The sequence below is a fragment of the Sorex araneus genome, chromosome 2 (genome assembly GCF_027595985.1).
Source record: "Sorex araneus isolate mSorAra2 chromosome 2, mSorAra2.pri, whole genome shotgun sequence".
In the NCBI taxonomy this organism is placed as follows: Eukaryota; Metazoa; Chordata; class Mammalia; order Eulipotyphla; family Soricidae; genus Sorex; species Sorex araneus.
In genome coordinates, this window is record NC_073303.1 from 340,731,792 (window position 1) to 340,738,780 (window position 6,989).

Consider the following 6,989-nt stretch of genomic DNA (forward strand, 5'->3'; position numbering starts at 1 on the left):
TGTGAAAAGTATGTTGAGTAAGTTATGATCTTAAAAACAATATATAAAATATAATATATTGCTTATTACCACTAAGTGGCAAATGGAATGATGATAAAATATTTCAGTAAAAGAAAATTTGTGAAAATTGTTGTATCTCACCATGGGGACCTTAAGAACATTAAGTCCTACTCTAAAGGTCTACTACAATGTGGTCAATTAAACCTTCTGTGTTAATACATTTTTAGTCGAGACTAGTGGGCTGTTACATCACATTTCCCATTTAATCTGGTGTGCTCCTACTGGGATGTTAATATTGTAGAGTTTGGAGATGTCTAAGGCTGCATGCTCCAGAAAATCTAGAATATTTAAGTGGGCAGTCTCGCCAAAGGCCTAGAGACAGCTGTTGGTGTGTGAGTGGCTGCCAGAGCGTTGGTAGGGCTGGAACGGGGTCTGCCCACCACTACGCCAACTCATGGTGGAGGTCTCAACTGGGACCGTGTATCCATGATATTTTTGCAAAAACACATTATTTTACATTGTGTGCTCCAGATTTCCTCCTCTTTCTGTTTTCAGGGATCACTTCTGGTGGGTTTCAAGGGGTCGTATGGGATGCTGGGGGTCCAACTTGTATTGACCAACATGTAATCCAAGGGTGTTACCTGCTGTACTATTTCTCTGGCTCAAAAACATTGTTTATAAATAACAGTACCAAGCAAAGTTCACATGTTCATATTTTTTATTTAAATATGGATACAAAAAGTAACCATCAATCAACAACAAAGAAATCACTATTGGGGGGAAAAGAGCAAGTAAGCATATGACATATATACAGCTGAGCCTGGGTCTGTCAGCATGTGGTCCTATGAAAGTTATCAGGCATTTCCCTGGCATCTTCAAACACCATGGTTGGTCTCTGTTATCCCTGACATTGCAGATTCCAAACAGAGCAACATTGGAGGTCCAGCCTCCCACTGGACTTTAGGCACATTTGCAGGCAGGAATCTTCAGGCCTATGAGAATCACTTGGACAAGCATCCCAGCCATCCAAATGTGTATGTGTATGTGTGTGTGTGTGCATATGTGTGTGTGTGTGTGTGTGTGTATATCTCAATGTCTGGTATCCAAACAAAAATACAAAAATATCAACTGTGGACCCTAAATTGATCTAATAGCTTAAAAAAAACAACTTGGGGAAGTATGAGACCATGAATTTAATCTCTGCACCCAGGCACTGAGTGATCCTGACAGACACAAAGTTCGGTTGCATATGCAGGGGGTGGAGGAGAGGGGACACCACTGTCTTGTAAAGAAGCACAAGAATTTAAGAAAAAAATAATGAGAAATTTCAACAATCCAAACAGACCCCAAAAGTAAAAAGCTACTACCTGGAAGACCAACTTACTAACAGTTTCAGAAACTAAGACACAATTCAGACTGAAATACTGCCTTGGAATTTCAATACTGAATTCTGACAACATTCTGAATGGTCAGGTCTTCAGAAATTTTTGAGAAGAAACTAGCATGTAGGCACTTGATTTCAGGGTTTTTTGTTTTGTTTTGTTTGTTTTTCTTTTTTCTAATTTTTTATTTAAATTTATTTATTTTTTAATTAGTGAGTCACAGTGAGGGTACATTTACAGATTCACACATTTTCGTGCTTGTTTTTCCCTCATGCAATGTTTGAGAGCCCATCCCTCCACCACTGTCCATTCCCTCCCACCCTCCAATCCCATCCTCCCACCCCACCCCACCTCTGGGGCGGGGCATTCCAATTTGATATCTCTCTATCATTTTGGGTGTTGTGGTTTGCAATAGGGGTATTAAGTGGTCATCCTGTTCAGTCTCTAGTCTACTTTCAGCACGCATCTCCCTTCCCGAGCGGGATCTCCAATCAGATATTACTTGGTGTTCCCTTCTCTATCTGGAATGACTTTCCCCCAGAGTGTGAGGCCAGCTTCCAAAAAAATATATGGAACGCTTCACGAATTTGCGTGTCATCCTTGCGCAGGGGCCATGCTAATCTTCTCTGTATCATTCCAAATTTAGTATATGTGCTGCCAAAGCGAGCACTTGATTTCAGGTTTTTTAACTTAGAGTAAAACAACCAGCTGAACTCAATGGGACTTCTGACAGGTGATCAGTTATACAGTATATTTATTATCATTGGATGCTATCTAATGTTCTGCCTTGTCTTTCTATATGCTACATATGAATAAAAGCACATGGTGCATGTCATATTTATAATTATATTCATAATCATATTCACTCTGACTTAGTTTGCTTAACACGGAAACTTCTGCTTACTTCAGAAACTCCATTCATGTTTTCCCAAAGTGTATACTTTCACCTATTCTCATAGCTGTGTAGTATTCCACTGTGTACACGTACCAGTGCAATAATTTTATCCATTCATCCTTCATTGGAGATTTGGCTTGTTTTTATATCTTGGCTATTGTATTTACAATGCCATAAACTTGGATGTACATATATCTTTTCAAGTAAATTCTTTTTATTCTTCAGGTGTATGCCAAGAAAAGAACTCAGTGTTTTACTGAGAAGTTTAATTTTTTGAGAAATGTCCACTAAAATCTGTAAAAGCTGCACCAAACAGCATTCTCACCAACAGTGAATTGGTTCTTTTTTTTTTTCATAATGTCCCATCCAGAACTGGTTGTTTCCTGATCCATTATTGGATATGTGTGTTCATTGCATATCTCCACTATTGTAAGTAGCTCTAGAATTGATAAAGGTAGCACAGATTTTTTTCAGAATATTTTTCTCTTATATATTAATTTTGTTATTTTTTTAAATTTTAGAGCTTATTGCATATTCATTGAATTTTCTTCATAGACAATTTCAATCTATAAATAGTAATAGTTGCAGTTTGTACTTTCCAAATACCTTATAATTACTTACAACCATATTTTAGTTAGACCATGCTACTATTTTTGTTAAGTTTAATGATAATTGATAAATAAATCCCCTGATTTTTATTTGCATGATGATAGTTGTATACTTTCTTTCTTTTTCTATCATCTATCAATATGGCTCCAGTTTTATTCATTATGATGGCTATTTGAATATCAATATATTTTAACTAATCTATTATTTAGTCTAAATAATATGCAAAATTATTTATTATTTTATTTTTAAATCATGGATTTTTGCTTTCTTATTTCCTTCCATATGCTTTGAGTTTATTTGGCTTTATTTTTCATTATTAGTAAGGAACTACTGACTTACCACCTTTTAATCTAACATTCTCTGTCATTTTTTCAGAAGAGCTATATTCCCCAAAATCTTATCTTTCTGCTAATTGAAAGTGGGTAAGTCTTTCTTTTATTTTAAATAGTTTGGTATTAAAAGTAAGATTAAATAATAAACAGAACTCTATTCTTTTACAATGAGAAGCCTGACTAACATAAACTTGTATTTGCCTAAATGTTCTATAAAATACTTGATAAATCTTAATAATGAGGGAAAACTCTATAGAATATAGACCAGAATTATCTGTTAATTCTCTTAATTATTCTGTTAATTTGTGTCTTTCATTGAAGAATGTTGTTCCTGCAACCCAAGGTAATTCACTCACCTCAATTATTTTTTTTTGTTTTTAAGTTTGTACTTTAAATGTTAATAACTATTGTTCTACCTCTCTTCAATGGACTTACTATTCTGATTAGGAAAAACATTAGAAGTTTATAATAAGAAATCTAATGCAGGCACAGAATCGTGTGTGTGTGTGTGTGTGTGTGTGTGTGTGTGTGTTTGTGCCACAACATTTCAGGGCTTATTCTGAGCTTTGTTCACAGGAACTTCTTTAGACATATTATCTCCTTACTCATTTTAAGATACAGTAACATACACTCAACCAACTTTTCTTCTCTATTAAATTATATATTATTTTTTCCTATTTTTACATATGAGTCATATAATAGCCTCACCCATGAAGAGAAGTCAAATAGTTCTGCTATAATATGAGTATTTTGTACCTAAGAATTTATTTACAATACTATAAAAAATAAACAGGAATGATTTTCAGATTTTTTAAACATGAATCAATGAAAATATTAACAGCAACTAAAGCAGTAACAATGATATATTTTTTAAATGCCCCCAAACTCTCATTTGGCGAGTATAATAATAATTTCTCCTTTCTAACTCTATTCTAATTAGGATCTGCTAATCATTACATATCAGCATCATGATACACCTAAAATGAGTTCTTATTACATTTAATGTCTTTTTGTTTTGTGTCTTATTAATGCTTTATGAGAATTTTTTCTATTATGTTTTATTATCACATTTTAGATTAAGCAATGATTTGGGAGTTAGTCTGAGACCATGAATATTCTTAATAATATTATAACTATGGGGAACCATTCTAAATGCTTTAATATCAATTTATCAGAAACTTTAAGAAAAGAACATTTGAAACTTTGTAGTTATATAATTAGCATAAACTGATAAGAATATAAAGGCAACTGTTTTTAAATGGATATTCAGTGAGTGGGCAGGAAATGTCCTATAGGTAGTGGAGATATATTGGAACTTTGGCAATGGGTGTGGTTTAGGAATTTTGTTCACCTTAAGCTTATAGAACTACAGTTTTTTAAACCAATAATAGAGCATTAAAAGGACATTTTTTAAAAAAGGAAGTCTGTTCATCTAATATTTACCAGTGTATAAGGAGTTAAAATCATTATAATTATAAAGTAGCATTCATCATTCTATTCTGTTGAACTGTTCATTTACATATTTTATATCATTATTATTCATATTTTATTCATATTTTATTTTTACTAAATAAAAATTAAAAATTGAAATTATGTTAATCTTGAATAAGAATTATACTGGGACATATGATAACCAATATAGAAAACAACAAAATACCTACTTCTACCTCTGCAATACAAACTGTTTTGCAGGGTTTCACACATATATATATATATATATATATATATATATATATATATGCAAACACACTTTAGGGGTACAAAAGAACTATTTCTTTTTTTCTTTTTTTTTTTTTTTTTTTTTTGTTTCCTTCCCCAATTGTATATACAAATATCAAATTGAGTGTGCTGATTACAATGAATTAAAACCTATAAAGTAAGAAGTTTAACAATAGTACATTTGGTGTACTGTAACTAAATTTAATTGAAAATATTAATATTATTACTACATGCCAATTTCTTTTTTTTTTTTTTTTTTTTTTTTTTTAAGTTTTATTGAATCACCATGTGGAGGGTTACATAGTTCTCAGGATTATGTCGGTTATACAGTTCTCAAACACCCTTCACTTCACCAGTGCCCATCTTCCATCACCAACCCCCCCAGTATACCTGCCGCCCCCTCCCACCTCCCCAGTCCCAACCCTTGCACATGATATGTTTCACTTCGTTTACGCCTTATTTCGATTACATTCCATGTTTCAACACACAACTCACTACCGTTGTTGGGGTTTCCCCCAAAAAAGAAAAGCAGTCCTATTGCCAAGGAGGCATTTGATAGTTCTCCATTGCTAAGAATATAGAGATATTAAGTCCCGCTGTTTGTTACATAGTTTTTCTTTTTCCCCCTTGCCCCGCGCCACCGAGTTCACGCCTGTTTTAGTAATCGCCACGCTGCCTGACAAGGGAAAAAAAAACCGAAAAGGATGGTTATTTCCCGTCATCAGCAGGCGTGGGGCTCTGGCTTAGTTGATAGACTTGTAGAGTATCTGCAAGCAGTCTCTGGAACCGACGGTCTTGCGCTGGTGTCGGCTCCGGCTCGAGATTCCACCAGCGTCCCGCTGTTCCTTGTACATAATTTTTCCCCTTATATCCCATTCCCACGCCACCAGGTCTGTTTGCTTAATGGACATCACACTGTAGTTGATGACACACCGCGTTTCTTCCCGAGAAAGAAGAAAATTTCTTCTCAGCCGGCGTGGGGATATAGCTTAGTTCAGTCTAGTGAGATGGCTACCACTTTGATTGCCTTCAATATTTCAGCAAAAGACTTACTATTAGGATCTCCCACAAAAGTCCGCCCCATTAGAAAGGAACCATTACATATTGCTCATACTAAGATGACATTAAGTCGCGCGGCCGCGGCAGCGGCCGCGCGGTTTTGGGTTTCTGTATAAAGTCCAGGGAAAGTACAACCAGAAATAACATCACTATAAACTTTTACCCTTTTATGGTGCTCATAAGATGGAGAAACCTAGAGAGAGGCTCGGCGTCTCCGTTTTGCGCTCAGGAAAACCGCGGCCCCTGCGCTGTGCTCGGGAGGGAGGAGTTGAGAGAGAGACAGGTTAAAAGAATTGGGGGATGCCCGGGTCCCACAGCTTCAGCACGCCGTGGGGTCTCTGGTCCCATGCCGGAATTAGTTCAGTGGGCTGCTTGGGGTCCGAGGGCGCTCCCTCGGGCCCCTCCATCATGCTCCTTCCACAGCCGGGTCCAAAAGGCCAAAAGAACTATTTCAAGATTTGAAAAAGCTATTGTTTATTGGACTGTATTTCTCTCCACTATGTTTCTGTTGCATTCTTTCAGTGTTTTTTGTTTGTGTTTTTACAAAATTTTCTTATCTGGAAATACATTTTTAGTATTGTTAATAAATATACCTTAGTTTAATCAAATTTCTAGTTTCTTGAAATTTAATAAACTATTCTTTTTAATGATAATACTTACAGAGGACACAACCAGTGGTGCTCATGGTATTTGGGATACTTCTAGAATTTCTTGAGAAAACCCTTCTCTGGGGTCACTGGGACCATACTCGGGACGGGTGAAAGCAAGCATGTGGAACTCGGACAAAGTTCATCTTCAAGAGTTGGGCATGCACTTAACTCTGGAACTAACGCCCCAGTCGATTGACGAAAACGTTTAATCTCTCTGTGCTTAAATCCAAAATATGTATCTCTGATTCCCATGTTAAAAAATAATAGAAAAATCTGCTCTTTTCTATTTTCCCTTGATAGTTATAAGCTTCCTTGCCATACCTCCAGGATATAGCTGCTTATT

General features: G+C 35.6%; 1 non-coding gene across 1 annotated transcript; it reads right to left on the minus strand.

Annotated features, from left to right (window-relative positions):
- Positions 1-1,945: 1,945 nt before the first annotated feature.
- LOC129402782 (U6 spliceosomal RNA) lies at positions 1,946-2,052 on the minus strand. Its single transcript, XR_008628825.1, has one exon. It is a non-coding gene; the product is annotated as a U6 spliceosomal RNA (small nuclear RNA).
- Positions 2,053-6,989: the final 4,937 nt, after the last annotated feature.